General features: G+C 40.5%; 1 pseudogene; it reads left to right on the forward strand.

The window, feature by feature from the left end:
* Positions 1-14,698: 14,698 nt before the first annotated feature.
* LOC131898771 (charged multivesicular body protein 4b-like) lies at positions 14,699-15,351 on the forward strand (annotated as a pseudogene).
* The last annotated feature ends 3,858 nt before the right edge of the window (positions 15,352-19,209 follow it).

The following is a 19,209-nucleotide window of genomic DNA, read 5'->3' on the forward strand; positions in this document are numbered from 1 at the left end:
AGTACAGTGTATTGAACTGAAGAGAAGCTACACTTCATGTCAGTTTCTAGGCAGAGTTGAACTAGATATGGCCTGTGTGTTAAGGAAGCACAGTTCTTTTGTTCTGAGCAAGCTCACTGTTCTGGCCCTATAGGAAACACAGGAGAGTAGAAGAGTGCTCTTTTCTCAAAAGCAGAGTGTGTTTCTTGTAAGGCGAGCTAGCGTTTGTTTCCCAGTCCTAAACGGAGTTGAATCCCATGCAGTTTCTGGTCCTACGAGCAAGAGTTGTTTTCTGCTAAGAAGAGTCACTATTGCGCTCCCATTGCCATACACAGTGCAAATAGCACTCGCGTCTATTCCCAGCAAGTACAGTGTATTGTACTGAAGAGAAGCTACTATTCTTGTCAGTTTCCTAAGCAGAGTTGAACTAGGTATGGCCCATGTGTGTAGGAAGCACAGCTCTTTTTTTCTGAGCAAGCTCACTGTTCTGGCCCTACAGGAAACAGTATAGAGTAGAAGAGTGCTCTTTTCTCAAAAGGAGAGTGTTTCTTGTAAGGCAAGCTAGTGTTAGTTTCCACTACATAAATGGTGTTGAATCACATGCAGTTTCTTGTCCTACCAGCAAGACACGTTTTCTGGTGAGGAAAGTCACTATTGCATGCCCATTGCCATACACAGTGCAAATAGCACTCGCGTCTATCCCCAGCAAGTACAGTGTATTGTACTGAAGAGAAGCTACTATTCTTGTCAGTTTTCTAAGCAGAGTTGAACTAGATATGGCCCATGTGTGTAGGAAGCACAGCTCTTTTTTTTATGAGCAAGCTCACTGTTCTGGCCCTACGGGAAACAGAATAGAGTAGAAGAGTGCTCTTTTATCAAAAGGGGTGTGTTTCTTTTAGGGCGAGCTACTGTTAGTTTCCCCTACATAAATGGAGTTGAATCACATGAAGTTTCTGGTTCCTATCAGCAAGAATTTTTTTCAGGTAAGGATAGTCACTATTGAGTGCCCATTGCCATACACAGTGCAACACAGTACACAGGCAACACAGTACACAGTGCAACACAGTACACGTCTGTTCCCAACAAGTACAGTGTATTGGACTGAAGAGAAAGTACCATTCTTGTCAGTTTCCTAAGCAGAGTTGAACTAGATATGGCCCATGTGTGTAGGAAGCACAGTTCTTTTGTTCTGAGCAAGCTCACTGTTCTGGCCCTATAGGAAATACAGTAGAGTAGAAGAGTGCTCTATTGTCAAAAGCAGAGTGTGTTTCTTGTAAGGCAAGCTAGTGTTTGTTTCCCATTCATAATCGGAGTTGAATCACATGCAGTTTCTAGTCCTTTGAGCAAGAGATGTTTTCTGGTAAGGAACGTCACTATTCTGCTCCTATTTGAACACACAGTGCAAATTGGACACGCGTCTGTTCCAAGCAAGTAAAGTGTATTGGACTGAAGAGAAGATACCATTCTTGTCAATATCCTAAGCAGAGCAGAACGAGATATGGATCATGTGTGTAGGAAACACATTTCTTTTGTTCTGGGCAAGCTCACTGTTCTGGCCCTATAGGAAACAGGGTAGAGTAGAAGAGTGCTCTTTTCTCAAAAGCAGAGTGTGGTTGTTGTAAGGGAAGCTAGTGTTTATTTCTCATTCATAAACAGAGTTGAATCACATGCAGTTTCTGGTCCTATGAGCAAGAGTTTTTTTCTGGTAAGGAAAGTCACTATTGTGCTCCCATTGCTATACACAGCAAGTAGTACTCGAGTCTGTTCCCAGCAAGTAAAGTGTACTGGAATGAAGAGAAGCTATTTTTCTTGTCAGTTTCCTAAGCAAAATTGAACTAGATATGGCCCATGGGTGTAGGAATCACTGTTCTTCTGTTCTGAACTAGCTCACTGTTTGGCCCTACAGGAAACACAGTAGAGTAGAAGAGTGCTATTTTCTCAAAAGCAGAGTGTGTTTCATTTAATGCGACCTAGTGTTTCTTTCCCATTCATAAACAGAGTTGAATCACATGCAGTATTTTGTCCTACTAGCAAGAGTTGTTTTCTAGTAATGAAAGTCACTATTGTGTTCCCATTGCCACACACAGTGCAAATAGCACTCGTGTCTGTTCCCAGCAAGTACAGTGTATCGGACTGAAGAGAAGCTACCGTTCTTGTCAGTTTCCTAAACAGAGTTGAACTACATATGGCCAGTGTGTGTAATCAGCATTGTTCTTTTCTTCTGAGCAAGCTCACTGTTCTGCACTATAGGAAACACAGTCGAGTAGAAGAGTGCACTTTTCTCAAAAGCAGAGTGTATTTCTTGTAAGGCGATCAGCTGCTTGTTTCCCATTCATAAACGGAGCTGAATCACCTGCAATTTCTGGTTCTATGAGCAAGAGTTGTTTTCTGGTAAGGAAAGTCACTATTGTACTCCAATTGGCATACACAGTGCAAAAAGCACTCGCATCTGTTCCCAGCTAGTACAGTGTATTGGAATGAAGAGAAGCTACTGTTCTAGTCAGTTTCTCAAGCAGAGTTCAACTAGATATGGCCCGTGGGTGTAGGAAGCAGAGTTCTTTTGTTGTGAGCAAGCTCACTGTCTGGCCCTATAGGAAACACAGTAGAGAAGAAGAGTGCTCTGTTCTCAAAAGCAGAGTGTGTTTCTTTTGAGGGGAGCTAGTGTTTGTTTCCCATTCATAAACAGAGTGGAATCATGTGCAGTATTTGGTCCTACTAGCAAGAGTTGTTTTCTGGTAATGAAAGTCACTATTGCGCACCCATTGCCATACACGTTGCAAATAGGACTCGTGTCTGTTCCCAGCAGGTAAACTGTATTGGACTGAAGAGAAGCTGCTGTTCTTGTCAGTATCCTAAGCAGAGTTGAACTAGATATGGCCACTGTGTGTAGGCAGCACAGTTCTTTTGTTCTAAGCCAGCTCACTGTTCTAGCGCTATAGGAAGCAAAGTATAGTAGAAGAGTGCTCTTTTCTCAAAAGCAAAGTGTGTTTCTTGGAAGGCAAACTAGTGTTTGTTTCCCATTCAAAAATGAAGTTGAACCACATGCAGTTTCTGGTCCTATGAGCAAGAGTTGTTTTCTGGTTAGGAAAGTCACTCTTGTGCTCCAATTGCCATACACAGTTCAAATAGCACTTTCGTCTGTTCCCAGCAAGTACAGTGTATTGGACTGAAGAGAAGCCACTGTTCTTGTCAGTTTTCTAAGCAGAGTTGAACTAGATATGGCCCGTGTGTGTAAGAAGCACAGTTCTTTTTTTCTGAGCAAGCTCACTGTTCTGGCACTTTAGGAAACACAATAGAGTAGAAGAGTGCTCCTTTTTCAAAAGCAGAGTGTGTTTTTCGTAAGGCAAGCTAGTGTTTGTTTCCCATTCATAAACGGAGTTGAATCACATGCAGTTTCTGGTCCTATGAGCAAGAGTTGTTTTCTGGTAAGGAAAGTCACTATTGTGCTCCCATTTCCATACACAGCTAATAGCACTTGGGTATGTTCCCAGCAAGTACAGTGTATTGGACAGAAGGGAAGCTACTGTTCTTGTCATTTTCCTTTTGTTTGTTTGTTTGTTTTTTTGAGACAGGATTTCTCTGTGTAGCTTTGTGCCTTTCCTGGAACTCACTTGTTAGCCCAGGCTGGCCTCGAACTCACAGAGATCCACCTGGCTCTGCCTCACGAATACTGGGATTAAAGGCGTGCGCCACCACCACCCGGCTTCTTTTCAGTTTCTTAAGGAGAGCTGAACTGGATTTGGCCCTTATGTGTAGGGAGCACAGTCCTGTTCTTCTATTCAAGCTAACTTTTCTGGCACTATAGATACACAGTAGAGTAGAAAAGTGCTCCTTTTTCAAAATCAGAGTGTGTTTTTTGTAACTCGAGCTAGCGTTTGTTTCCTATTCATAAACAGAGTTGTATTACATGGAGTTTCTGGTCCCCTGAGCAAGACTTGTTTTCTGGTAAGGAAAGTCACTATTGTGTACCCATTCCCATAAACTGTGCAAATAGCACTCGCGTCTGTTCCCAGCAGGTACAGTTTATTAAATGGAAGAGAAGCTATAGTTTTTGTCAGTTTCTTAAGCAGAGATGAACTGGATATGGCCCATATGTGTAGGAAGCACAGTTCTTTTGTTCTGAGCAAGCTCACTGTTCTGGCCCTATAGGAAACACAGGAGAGTAGAAGAGTGCTCTTTTCTCAAAAGCAGAGTGTGTTTCTTGTAAGGCGAGCTAGCGTTTGTTTCCCAGTCCTAAACGGAGTTGAATCCCATGCAGTTTCTGGTCCTCCGAGCAAGAGTTGTTTTCTCCTAAGAAGAGTCACTATTGCGCTCCCATTGCCATGCACTCGCGTCTGTTCCCAGCAAGTACAGTGTATGGGACTGAAGAGAATATACTGTTTTAGTCATTTTTTCAAGTAGAGTTGAACTAGATATGGCCCGTTTTTGTAGGATGCACAGTTCTTTTGTTCTCAGCATGCTCACTGTTCTGGCCCTATAGAAAACACAGTAGAGAAGAATAGTGCTCTTGTCTCAAAATCGGAGTGTGTTTCTTCTAAGGCGAGCTAGTGTATGTTTCCCATTCATAAACGGAGTCAAATCACATGCAATTTCTGGTTCTATGAGCAAGAGTTGTTTTCTGGTCAGGAAAGTCACTATTGTGCTCCCATTGCCATACACATTGCAAATAGGACTCACATCTGTTCCCAGTAAGTACAGTGTATTGGACTGAAGAGAAGCTACTCTTCTTGTCAGTGTCTTAAGCAGAGTTGAACTAGATATGGCATGTGTGTGTTAGAAGCACAGTTCTTTTGTTCTGAGCAAGCTCACAGTTCCCGTCCTATAGGAAACACATGAGAGTAGAAGAGTGCTCTTTTCTCAAAAGCAGAGTGTGTTTATTATAAAGCGAGCTTGTGTTTGTTTTTCATTCACAAAGGGAGGTGAATCACATGCAGTTTCTGGTCCTATGAGCAAGAATTCTTTTCTGGTAAAAAAAAATGTCGCTATTGCCCTCCCATTGCTATTCACAGTACAAATAACACTCGAGTCTGTTCGGAACAAGTATAGTGTATTAGACTGAAGAGAAGCTACTATTCTTGTCAGTTTCCTAAGCAGAGTTGAACTAGATATGGCCCATGTGTGTAGGAAGCACACTTCTTTTTGTCTGAGCAAGTTCACTGTTTTGGCCCTATAGGAAACACAGGAGAGTAGAAGAGTGCTCCTTTCTCAAAAGCAGAGTATGTTTCTTGTAAGGCGAGCTAGTGTTCGTTTCCCATTCATAATCGGATTTGAAACACATGCAGTTTCTGGTCCTATGAGGAAGAGCTGTTTTCTGGTTAGGAAAGTCACTATTGTGCTCCCATTGCCTTACACAGTGCAAATAGCACTCTCGTCTGTTCCAAGCAAGTACAGTGTATTGTACTGAAGAGAAGCTACTGTTCTACTCTGTTTCTCAAGCAGAAATGAACTAGGTATGGTTCGTGTGTGTAGGAAGCACATTTCTTTAGTTCAGAGCAAGCACACTGTTCTTGAACCTTAGGAAACATAGTAGAGTGGAAGAGTGCTCTTTTCTCAAAAGCAGAGTGTGTTTCTTGTAAAGCAAGCTAGTGTTTGTTTCCCATTCAAAAATGGAGTTGAATCACATAAAGTTTCTGGTCCTATGAGCAAGAGTTGTTTTCTGATAAGGAAAGTCACTATTGTGCACCTATTGTCATACACAGTGCAAATAGCACTCGCATCTGTTCTCAGCAAGTACGGTGTATTGGACTGAAGAGAAGCTACTGTTCTTTTCAGTTTCCTAGCAGAGTTGAACTGTATATTATCCATGATTGTAGGAAGCACCGTTCTTTTGTTCTGAGCAACTTCATGGTTCTTGACCTATAGGAAACAGAGTTGAGAAGAATAGTACTCTTTACTCAAAAGCAGAGTGTATTTCTTGTAAGGCTAGCTAGTGTTTGTTTTCCATTCATACGCCTGGTTGAATCTCATGCAGTTTCTGATCCTATGACCAAGAGTTTTTTTCTGGAAAGGAAAGTCACTATTGCACTCCCACTGCCATACACAGTGCACTCGTGTCTGTTCCCAGCAAGTACAGTGTATTGGACAGAAGAAAAGCTGCTGTTCTTATCAGTTTCCTAAGCAGAGCTGAACTAAATATGGCCCATGTATGTAGGAAGCACAGTTCTTTTGTTCTAAGAACGCTGACTGTTCTGGCCATATTGGAAACACAGTAGAGTAGAAGAGTGCACCTTTTTGAAAAGCAGAGTGTGCTTCTATAAGACGAGCTAGCGTTTATTTCCCGTTCATAAATGGAGTTGAATCCCATGCAGTTTCTGGTCCTACGAGCAAGAGTTGTTTTCTCGTAAGGAAAGTCACTATTGTGCTCCCATTGCCATACACAGTGCAAATAGCACTCCTGTCAGTTCCTAGGAAGTGCAGTGTATTGGACAGAATGGAAGCTACTGTTCCTGTCAGTTTCTTAAGCAGAGCTGAACTGGATATGGCCCATATGTTTAAAAGCACAATTATTTTATTCTGAGCAATCTCATTGTTCTGGCCATATAGGAAACACTGTAGAGAGGAAGAGTGTTCCTTTTTCAAAATCAGAGTGTGTTTCTTGTAAGGCAAGCTAATGTTCGTTTCCAATACATAAAAATCTAGAAAAATTCATCCTGAGTGAGGTAACCCACACTCAGAAAGACAAACATGGTATGTACTTACTCATAGGAGGATACTAGATGTAAAACAAAGATGACTAGATGCTACTCACAACTCCAGGGAAGCTACCTAGAAAACAGGACCCCAAGAAAGACACAGGTATCACCCAATGACAGAGAAATGGATGAGATCTACATGAACAACATGGACGTGAGTGGGGATAATGAAGGGTAAGGGTCGAGGGAAAGAGAGCTTAGGGGAGCGGGAGATCCTAGCTGGATCAAGAACAGAGAGGGAGCACAGGAATAGGAGACCATGATAAATGAAGACCACATGAGAATAGGAAGAAGCGAAGTGCTACAGAGGCCCACAGAAATCCACAATGATACCCCCACAGTAGACTACTGGCAGTGGTCGAGAGACAGCACGTACTGACCTACTCTGGTGATAGGATGGCCAAACACCCTAATTGTCATGCTAGAAACCTCATCCAATGACTGAGGTAATCAGATGCAGGGATCCATGGCCGGGCCCCAGGTGGAGCTCCAGGAGTCCAATTCATGAGAAAGAGGAGGGTTTGAATGGGTGAGAGTTGTTGAGACCAAGGTTGGATGAAGCACAGGGACAAATAAACTAATGGAAACACATGAACTATGAACCAATGGCTAAGGAGCCCCCAACTGGATCAGTCTCTCTGGATAAGTGAGTCAGTTGATTGGCTTGATTGGTTTGGGAGTCATCCAGGTGCATGAGTTGGCTGTTTTATACCTGAGGCCTATACAGGGACACTTGGCTCAGCCTGAGAGAAAGGGACTGGACCTGCCTGGACTGCATCTGCCAGGTTGAGCTCAATTCTCATGGGAGTCTTTGCCCTGGAGGAGATGGGAATGGGGGTGGGTGGGGGAAGGGGGGGCGGGAGGGGGAGAGCAAGGGAATCCGTGGCTGATATGTAAAATTAAATTAAATTATAAAATTTAAAAAAATTAATATAATGAGAAATGTCTTAGGTTTTTCAGATAATGGGTAGAGTAGTGACTTTTATGTTAATTGGAGGCTATCACTGTTTAATTTTTGTATGTGACTATTTTTTGGTAACTTTAATTAGAGTTTGATAGTCTATATAAGCTGTGCTGTACATATATGTTATTTATAGTACCTCCCATTAGTGAATTAGTGTGACTCTTATATATAGTGGCACAAAGGAGCTGGAGAAAGAAAGCCAACACATCTCTGAAGCTGACAATAGAAGATTTCTTCTCATTTTCTTGAGTCCCCATCCTTTTCATTGTTGTTTTGTAGAATTTCATAGTCTGTGTACATGATGATCATTTGACTGTTTTCCAGCATAAAGAATAAAAATAAGGAATATCCTTAAAAAAAAGAAACGGATTTCGTAGAAAATATGAACAGAACAGTTGTCACTAGAAGATTAGCACTGAAGATGAATCAGTAGAATCAGGTCCCATGATAAGCAACAAGTATAGATAGAGATAATCAACAGTTTCTTGTATTGCAGTACATTTAAGTGACTGTAGTTTATAACAAATTATGAAGAATTTTGCAAGTAAGGAGAAGACAAGCCAGGTTAAGATTCTTGGGCCTGGAATGCAAGATAATTGGAAAGCATGTGGAAGCCCACAAAGGTTTTCTAGTTAGATCTGAGCTTGCTTTACACAGCAGGGCTGCATTAGGGGATGACTTGACTATGTGCAATTTCACCAGGTGTTTGGGATGGTCTACATTTGGCTGTGCTTAGGGAGGTCTTCTGCCTTACCCCTTGTCATTCCCTTAAAAAGCCCTTTAGGCTAGGTGGTGGTGGCACACCTGTCAGGAGGCAGAGCCAGGCAGATCTCTGTGAGTTTGAGGTCAGCCTGGTCTACAGAGTAGATCCAAGACAGGCACCTACCTTCACAGAGAAACGCTGTCTTTAAAAAAAAAAACAAAAACAAAAAAAGCCCTTTAGTAGAGACAAAAGGGGCTGGTGGGTTTGGACCCAGGCCTTCCCAGGGGTTTTCTATCTGTATCTCTATATATATCTTTCTATCTACAAATTCCTCATTTCTCCCTGCTCAAGAGTATACTGGGGAAATAAGACAGATCTGTTCTCCTTCAGAAGCTCAAGGAGGAATGTCACAAGTTCAATACCTGCCTGAACTGCAGTACAATGTCAAAGCCAGTTTGCCATTATACAGTACAATGTATAATGATATCTTATCTCAAAAATGGTTTAAATGGAGCTGAGTACTTAGAGATAGAGTACTTTGCTTAGAATGTGCCCTAGCTTTGATCTCCAGTTGAAACAGAAAATAGTAGAAGAGGGAAGTCATAAAGATTAACACACATAGGAATAATAAATATTAATAGGCAGAGAATAATTAATTATATATATTTGATTAACATATACACTTGCATATCTATATCCATGTATACCTAGAAAACTTAACTAATATAATTATAAGTTTGATTATCATAGATGACTAATAATCTGCATTTCTTAATTATACATTATAATTTTAAATGAGCTGCACAAACATAATAACTTAAACAAGAGTAGAAATATACATACAGTATAGCAAAATTAACTTTAAATTTGTATCAATAAACTAAAATCCATAGCAATGTAAAACATTTTTAAACAAGTTGCTCTTTAAAAGTAGATTCAATGATCTATCATATTTCATCCTATCATATCTATATCATATCCCCTTTTTTTCTTTAGAAAGATATTGTATTTATCATCAATCCCCTTTAAATAAAATAAACATTTATATACAATATTTTAGGAATTTGGACATAGCTTCTCATACTACTTCCTGCTGGTTGAGGGTGCTGGCAATCGTATGGAGATCCTGAGAAAATTAAGAATTATAGTTAGGTCCTGACTGACATAGTCTGTAAAACTGCATTGCCTGAATCAATTGCCTTGAAGCCATTCTGGATGTTGGATCATCTGGGCCATGATATCATCAGAGATCTTTCAGGGGGTCTTGGCTGGTCAAACCATATTAGCCTGGAAGCAATCCACAGGTTCTCATTTTCTGTGGAAACAAAAGCAGAACCTCCTTAACAAAGAAAGCAACATAACTTTAGATCCAAATTTTGAAGTCAAGGTATTTTTAAAATATACATATCAGCTTAAGTGAATAGCCTTTTTAATCAAATGTCTTTCTGCAGTTAAAAATCCCAAAGACAACACAATCCAGATTCTCTGTATAATATCCATCTTTACATGGCTTATTTTTATATTACCTTTACTGTCTCTTTAAAGACTTTATTTTTTAAAACTTTCTATTTTTTTCTATAAATGTCTATCCTCCTTTTTCTCCATCTTCCAAGACTATGTACATTTTATACATATTGGAAACCATTTAGAGGTTTATTTTATCTGAATCTCTTTTATTGTGAATCTATTGCTTTAAACTGCAGTGGCTAGTATTGAAGCTGTAGCCTTGGCTGCTGACTTTGCCCATCTCAGCTTTTCAACATGGCAGTGGTAATTCACAGCCAGCTCTAGGAGGCAGTGGGTCCATGCCTCCAGCAGCACATAGCCCAAAAAACTTTTTTTATTAGCAAAAGCTAAATCTACCATGCAGCATACTGTGCAGCTTGGAGATGCCTCTGTGTATTGTGGCAGGAATCTGCCATGTTGTGTTTTAGCCTGCATGCTTTCAACCCGCCATAATGTAGCTCAAGTCTGCAGGCCTCAGCATCTCTGTATAACAGCTTTCCCAAGAGATACAACTAGGAAGCTACTCTTGGCTCCATTTTAGAACCCCTTTTTAAAGCTTTTTCAGGTTTTGGGCAGAAATTCTTGCCCCACATTGGGTGCCATTTGTAGATGGACGTTTTCCTGTGTTTTGCCTGGGCGCTGTGGTTAGGATGAATCTCTCCCACTTGCATACCCCAAGTAAACACACAGAAGCTTAATATTATTTATAACTGTATGACCATTAACCCAGCCCAGGCATATTACTGACTAGCTCTTACACTTAAATTAACCCACAATTCTTATCTATGTTTAGCCACACGGCTTGGTACCTTTTCTCAGTTCTGCCTTTTCATCTTGCCTCCTCTATGTCTGGCTGGTGACTCCTGACTCAGCCTTCATCTTCCCAGAATTCTGCTTGTCTACTTATTCCATCTATACTTCCTGCCTGGTTACTGGCCAATCAGTATTTTACTTATCAATGAATCAGAGCAACACATTCACAGCATACAGAATGACATCACCCATCACCATCTACTAGATTAGACATAGAGACCAGATAGGGATGGCACACACCCTTAATCCTATCATTTGGGAGGCAGAGGTCTCTCTGGATCTCTGTAAGCTCAAGGCCACACTGGGAACAGAGCCAGGTGGCACATGCCTTTAATCTCAGCACTTGAGATCTCACATCTTTGCTTGGAAGCGACACACGCTTTAAATCCCAGGAAGTAATATGGCAGGACACAGAAAGGTATATAAGACCTGAGGAAACAGGAACTCTCTCTCTCTTTAGACTGAGGATTTTGAAGAGGTAAGAACTACTGGCTGGCTTGCTCTGCTCTCTGATCTTTCAGGTTTCATCCCAATGTCTAGCTCTTTTTTTATTATAAGAACTTTTAAGTTTCATGCTACGTATAATATTTTAATTAGCTTTGTATTGTGTGTGTGTGTGTGCTTGTGTGTGTGTATATGTGGAGGTCAGAGCAACGCTTCAGAAGTCAAGTTTCTCCTTCCACCAAGCAGGTCCTGGGTGGAAAGCACCTATCAAAGATTTTTTTTTTACAAAATAAGAATGCTTTACACTTCCTCTATCTATTTTCCTTCTTTAAAATATATTTTCTTTTTATTTTTTGTGGTTAGCGTCCAGGCAATTGGCTTTCATGCTGCTCTATTCATACATGTGCATCTTCATTCTTTTCTTCTATTTCACTTCCCATTCTCCTTCCCTATAGTCTTTTCTTCCTCTGGGTGGTTTCTCCACTACTGATCCACATTCTGCTCTTAAATCTGCTAACTACGTCTTAATAAATACAGATTTATAGTGTGAAAAACAATCTAAAATATTTATCTTTCTTTTTTCTCATTGAAGAAAAAAATTATTTATAATTTTGTTCAACCCATGAGACCATTTTCCTTAATTAGTAAAGAAATTTTTAAGTTTATTCTTAAAATTTAAAATTATGAATTTATACAAGACCTTGTACATATTTCTGGGCAAAAGCTAAAAGATAAAATCATGTATATACATCATTAGGTGTATGCTTGATTTTTTTTCCCCTTGGGACATAGAATGGCTATGACAAAGTGGGAGCAAAATGCTGGGCTCAAAGGATTCTCCTGGTCATCTCAGGTACCTTAGATTAATGCCTCTGCCAGAAGGTCCAGATCCAGGCATAATTTTTTGTAGGCATGTTCTGATATATAGGGGTTGAGGTCAATTGATCTCCCTGAGTGACATTTTTCATATGTTAAGGAAAGTGATATGTGTCTTTTGTGCTAAAGAGAAGTAGATATGCTACACAGAGTGTGAATTATTGAGCTATTATACTGGAAAGAAGAGAGCTGGATCCTCAACTCTACAGGTTCAACTATCACTCAGCCAAAGGAATTTGGAGTATATCAAGTTGCATTAAATGGCTCCTCAAACTGAAGTCATGGGAACATTTTAACAAGTGAACATGTAGAGGTGGCAGGGGCCATCAGGATCATTGGTTTTTCTAACAGGAGGGGGTTGAGTTGCCTCTGAGGGACAGGCTATTTGGTCATACCACCTAGTGGAGGAAACTTGGAGCTATATGGCTGAATTAGAGTACTGTACAGCTAAGAGAATTATTACTTCACTCAGAAAAAGTGGCACAGGAGTCTGTAAGACCTAAGAGTATTGTATTTTTGCCTAAGTTTGGCAGAAAAATCACAGTAGCTGTTTACATCAAAGCACAATCCTAAGGGTTGAGGATTACTGAGGGCAGAGAAAGGCATGAGTGTTTGGTTGGTCTAAACAAGCTCCTGGATTTTCTGCCTGCCTGGTTTTTACTTGTTCAGCATATTCCCCAAAGGAATATGAAAAGATGAAGGAGGATTTAACAGGAAAAGATAAAATTCCATGATTCAGCTGTCCCTTGAAGATCGACCTACTGGAGAGGTCATTGTCCTGCAATTGCTCAGGAGTTTGGGTATGGTAAGTGAGGTAAGAGTGGAATCTACTAGCCTAGGATTCCATGACAGGAAGTACATCACAAAGAGGGTGTGGCCCCTGAATATCCCACCTAAAGTAGTATCTTTGCTCTCCCTGGCACTGACTACTCCAGGATCTGCAGACTTGTTGAAACGCATGTTCCTGCATACACCCAGGCTTCACTTTTGTCCAGATCCTTCATACCACCCTCTGATATGTAGTCATTTGTCTATTTAGATTATCTATATGCTGTAGCTCACCATCTCAAATACTTTCCTTCCTTTCATAAGTGGTATAGCCTGAGATATGTATGCAATAAATTAATAACTTATACATGGTTCATATAAAAGAATTATTAAAGTTGAAAACAATCCTGTATGTGCTTTGTTCTCAAAATATCCAAGAACTTGAAGATGTTTACTATTTAACTTACAATATTCTTTCTTTTCTTTTTTCTTTTTTTTTGTTGTTGTTCGTTTTCTGTTTTTTGTTTCTCTGTACAGTCTTGGCTGTTCTGGAACTTTCTCTGTAGACCAGGATGGCCTCGAACTCAGAGATGTACCTGCCTCTGTCTCCTGAGTACCGGGATTAAAGGCATGCATCACCATTGCCTGACTTAATTTATAATATTTTTATTCATTACACTAAAAGGCTGTGCAAGTGACTAGAGTACCCTTATGTTTCTCAATAACCTGTTAGAAAGTCTTCCCTTCTAGTAACCCCACATGTTTCCAATATTCCCTGAACCACTGCCCTTTGGGTTTTCCAACTAGAGTGATGTTCTGTCTATATAACTCCTTCAGAACAACAGAAATCTGTCTTCTAGAAAGGAGAGAGTGCATCACCCTTGGTTCCAGCACCAAGCATTTTTCTGCATCTTCTTCCTGAGTTTTATAACTTTTTTTGATGTATGTACTGTTATTACATAATGCCTAGTATAAAACTACAACAAGAATCTTAAAAGGTCTTATTAATAAAAACACTCAGGAGCCAGCTATTGGGGTGAATCCTGAAAGGTCAGAAAAGCAGAACAAGCCACAGCTAACATAACCTCACCAACTTCTCAACCAATCCTGTTTCCTCAATCTGGGAAGCCTCTGACTCCTCATCCATATGGATCTCAGCTGAACTGCTGCTAAAAAGCCTAAAAGCTTAAAAAGCCTAAAAGCCTCTAGTTCCTGGTCCTCACACCCATATATAACTTTCTGCTTCCTGCCATCACTTCCTGGGATTAAAGGTATGTGTCACCATGCCTGGCTGCTTCCAGTGTGACCTTGAACTCACAGAGATCCCGATGGATCTCTGCCTCCAGAAGGCTAGGATTAAATGCGTGTGCTACCACTACCTGACCTCTATGTTTAATATAGTGGCATTTTTGTTCTCTGACCCCCAGATAAGTTTATTGGGGTGCACAATATTTCTGCCATGGTTAAACTACTGATAATCAAAAGCAATATGGTAAAAGTTAATAAGCAGACCTAAGATTCATCTCAAATTGAATTTATTCTAGGGACTGTGCTCAGGTATTATTCTGAAATTTCTTTTTACTCTCATTTTTCTTCTTTTTTTCATATTTAGAAACAAGGTCTCATTGTATAGTCCTATCTTGGCTGGCCTCCTTGACCATGATTTCCTCACAATCTCAGAGGTCCACCTACCTCTTCCTCCTGAGTGATGGGACTAATAGTATTTGCCACCATGTCTAGCACATTTCCATGTTTCTGTAACACTTTTGGTCAGCTGAATGAATGAATTCATCTCAAATGTATGATATATGTGGCCTACTAAGATGCTATAGGAGTTAAGATTGGGTCCTAGCATCAGGCTAGATGTGGGGTGGGGGCAGAGGTGGGGCCTTTGGCAGTGAGGAGCAGGGGAGCTGAAAGCAGGCACCAGAGCCTAGCAGAGCAGCAGCAACCATGGCTGTGTTCCAGAAGCTATTCATGGCTGAAGAGAGTAAGGCTGTGAATGGTGGCCAAACATTTCAGGAGGCTATCCAGTGGCTTTGGGAGATGCAGGAGATGCTAAACAAGAGCAGAAGTTCCTGGAGTAGATCCTAGAGAAGATTGAGAAGGAGCTGAAGGCTGCCAAAAAGCACCACACCAAAATTAAGCATATGGCCCTTCAGGCTCTGAAGTATAAGAAGAGGTATGAGAAGCAGCTGACACAGATCAATGGCTCCCTGTCTTCCAGTGGGAGGCCCTTGAGAATGCCAACACCAGCACTGAGTTTCTCTACCGTAAAGGCCGTGAAGGCTGCCGACAACAACATAGAATAACAATAAAGTGGAAAAATTAATGCAGGGCATTCCTGACCAGCAAGAACTTGCAGAGATTTACATAGCTATTTATAAACCTGTAGGTTTGGGGGAAGAGATTGACCAGGACAAGTTCATGGCAGAGTTGGAGGAACTTGAACAGGAGAAGCTAGATAATATTTTCTGGTGATTGGTGGGCTGGAAATAGCATCTCTACCAAACGTCTTCTCTATAGGCCTAATGTCCAAGCCCACAAAAAAAGAAGTGGAAGACAATGACATGAAGGAATTGGAGAACTTGGCTGGTTCTATGTAACTGCTCTAGCATAGGCTGACATGTGCACAGGACAGGCAGTCCCCATCACTGGACTCCCACCCAAAGCAGTAAGCTATATTACTACTCACCCTACATAGCATGATCTGCACCCAGGAATGGGCAGGGGAAAGACTGGGTGAATGAGAAGTGCCTACTGTTTATAATGTTAAATTTCTGTAAGTTTATCTTACCTAATCCCTTATAATAACCCACAATTTCCTCTGGCTGCTGTAAGTAATTACCACAAACTTTTAGCATTACATAAGAGAAAATTACCTCTAAGTGTTCTGAGGACCAGAAGGGTGAAATAAGCTTCAATGGACTCAAGCCTACTTCTTGGCCATGCTCTTCTAGGTTCTCTAGGAGACAATGTGTTTCCCATGTCTTCAAGCTGCTGATAGTGCCTGCACTTGTGCCTTCTGGATGCATAACTCTACTCTCTGGATCTATGGTAATATTGGCTGCTTTTCCTCTGTTCCCACCCAGACAAGCAGAATAGGTTCATTAATCACATCAGCAAAAGCCCATTCCATAAGAGGATGTATTTACAGGATCCAGGAATTGTGGCATAAAATATGTTAAAATTTACTACCCATTTTTCTATGTAGTATATCTAAAGAGTCAGTCAAAACCTTGTTATAACATTGTAGAGTCACTGTGGTGGAAAAGAGTAAGTGGAATTACTTTATATCACAAGGTAAGAAAGTGGTTAGTCCAGCCTTGTGGGGAAAATGTGGGATTTGACATCAGAAACTCTTGAATTCATGTCCCAAATCCTATATGCAATGAGTTAACAATCATAGAAATACAATCAATTTTCTAAAAATTAATTTTCTCTACTATGAGAATACCAGAGAAAACATAACAAAGGCACTGAACTTCTAAAACAAAACAACTAAACTTTAAAAAATAATCTTATTTATTCATTGAGAAATTTTGTACATATACATTTTTTCATATTCTAGTAGCCACACTTGTCTTCTATCCTTATGCTACACTCTCAGTGTCTCTTCTCTTGTACCCCTTGAAATTTCAGAGCTAAAAGTCTGCTAAGGGGTGCTCACTCCTTCCCACAGACTGCCAGGTGCTCCAATCAGTTTCTTTTTTCTTTCTTTTTTTTGTGTTTTGAGATAGAGTTTTCTCTGCACAGACTTGGCTGTCCTGGAACTCACTCTGTAGACCAGGCTGCCCTTGAACTCAGAGATTCACCTGCCTCTGCCTCCCAAGTGCTTGGGATTAAAAGTGTGGAGCTGGCTCTAATCAGTTTCTGTGTGTGGATTTTCTAGGGTAATAATCCATAGTCTAAACTATCTTCTCATCACCCCTTAAAGAGACTCATGCCTGTGTCTGAAGATGGTAGGGACCTTCACTGGGGAATATACAAGTTAAATAGCAACAATGAATTTGTTTGTACAATCAACAACAGTTAACACTGAATTTACAATGGTGCCTGAACTGCAGAGAATAAGTACCTGCAGAGTGCTCAGCCACAAATGGGACATCTACATCACACTCCCTCCTCCCAAGGCTCTGGAGCCATCACAGAATTGGCAGCAGAATGACTGTAAGACTTCAGAGAAGACCTGGGTGAAATTGTATCTTCTAGACATGCAGGACTGATGTACTCCTGAACTCATAACAGCTTTTATTATCTCCATAAGACTTGAATAGGACTAAGCCAATAAACATTCCAGATGAGCAGCAAATGACAGTTGTTGGCCTCTGAAGGACAGAAGATTATATTTATTAAAGGGTTTGGTCCCTTTTGGGGTTGATCATTATCTACCAAGCAGACATGCACTCATCAGAACATGAGTGGTACAAATTGGAATCAGTGGACTACATAAAAACACAAAGAGGACATGAAGTCAGGAGTAGATGAGATTAAAATCTGTCCAGAATTTAAGGTAAGAGCCTGTTTCTGAATATAACACTATATTATCAAAATTGGAGAAATAGAGCTGGAGCTCATCTAGAATCTTCACCACTACCAACTAGCATTCATAGTGCTGGAGTGCTGGAATGGACTATTCAGTCAACTGGAGGGAAAAAAGTATAATCATCCTCACCCAGCCAGCTACAATAGCAACACACCTAAAAAAGATATGTCAACTGATACAACAGTGTGGCATAAATGTTATTGGATTAACCAATCATTTTTTGGTTGGATTTGAGGCTTGCTCCATTAGATGTAAACTACAATGACACTGTTAATGGGCTCTATTCAAGCCCTTTGAGATTCCTACACACTACAAGTTGCTGCCTTTATCTTCCTATTACCACAAGTCCCAAAGGGATTGTTACAGTTTCTGAACCAGAGGACCATTTTGACAGAAAAGACCTGGAAATAAGACCATGTGTTGTCTATTTATGGCAAAGATGTGAGGTCTTTCAACATACAAGCTGGAAATATCTTCCATTACTTTACTACCTCCATCTGGGGAGGGACCTTTGTCTACCTTGTCACTTGAAAATCTCTTTGGCACATAGGACAGTGATCAGCACGTAATTCTTGTTCATTGGGTGTTTGCTTGTTGTATAAGTGGTACCTTTATTCATCAATTTGTTTTTCAAGAATTAGTTATTTATGACTCACAAATAAATAAGTGTTCCTAAGAATGAGAGGAAGCAATGACTAGGAAACTTTGAAAAGCATGTGTTAGGTATCATTGATTTGAGGGTCAATGAAGAATGGACATTTCCTCCATGCTGTATGTGTTTACTAGTAAATCTAGTGAAAGAGACTAACACAGATATCTTTCTAGTGGATCAATGCAAGTAACAGTTGTTCATAGTCATTACCCACTTCTCTCTCTCTCTCTCTCTCTCTCTCTCTCTCTCTCTCTCTCTCTCTCCCCCAGGATTGTAGGGGTTGCTGGCATATGTCAAAGTGAAAAGCTCATGCTGCTTTTCCAGACAACCTGATTTGGGTTCCCAGCACCCACACTGGGCATCTCACAATTGCTTGGAACTCCATCTCTGGGAGATCAGACACTCTCATTTGACCTACACATGTACCCACACCTATGTGGCATACATATGCACAGGCACACAAAAACACACCAATGAATGAAAATTAATAATTCTTAAGAAAACAGAGAAGTATGTTTGAGAGTGTGCTAGGTACAGAGCAAAAATATCAAGGCTTAACTCCTCACTATGGGAAATTTTCCTTTCATTTGTTTCTTATTTGGTTAGTTTTCAATATATTTTTCCTTACATTATATATCCTGATTATGGTTTCCCCTCCCTCTACTCCTCCCAGTAAACCCACACCTACCCTCTCATCTGGATGCAATCCTTTTCTGTCTCTCATTCTAAAACAAATAGACTTCTAAGGAATAATAATAAAAAATATAGTAAAATAAAATAAGAGAAAACAAAAACTAATACATCAGAGTTGGATCAGACAAACAGAAGGAAAAGAGCCCAAGAGAAGGCACAAGAATCAGAGACTCATTCATTCACACAGTCAGGAATCCTATTAAAATACCGAAATAGAAGCTATAATATACACAGAGAACTTTGCGTAGACTATGCATGCTGCCTCAGTCTGTGAATTCATATGAGCATTGATCATGTTGATTTAGAAGGCCTTGATTCCTTGGTGTCCTCGAACCCCTCTTGGTCTTTCACTCTTTTTTATTTAATTTTTTTTATTCATTTTACATGCCAACCACAGATCCACCTCTCATCCCTCCTCACTCTCCCCACGAGCCTTCTTCCCAACCCATCCCCCATTCCCTCCTTCAAAAGGTAAGTCCTCCCATGGGGGGTCAGAAAAGCCTGGTATACTCAGTTAAGGCAGGACCAAGCCCCTCCCCACTGTGTCAAGGTTGAGCAAGGCATTTGACCATA

This window comes from Peromyscus eremicus, chromosome X, assembly GCF_949786415.1.
Source record: "Peromyscus eremicus chromosome X, PerEre_H2_v1, whole genome shotgun sequence".
Taxonomy (NCBI): domain Eukaryota; kingdom Metazoa; phylum Chordata; class Mammalia; order Rodentia; family Cricetidae; genus Peromyscus; species Peromyscus eremicus.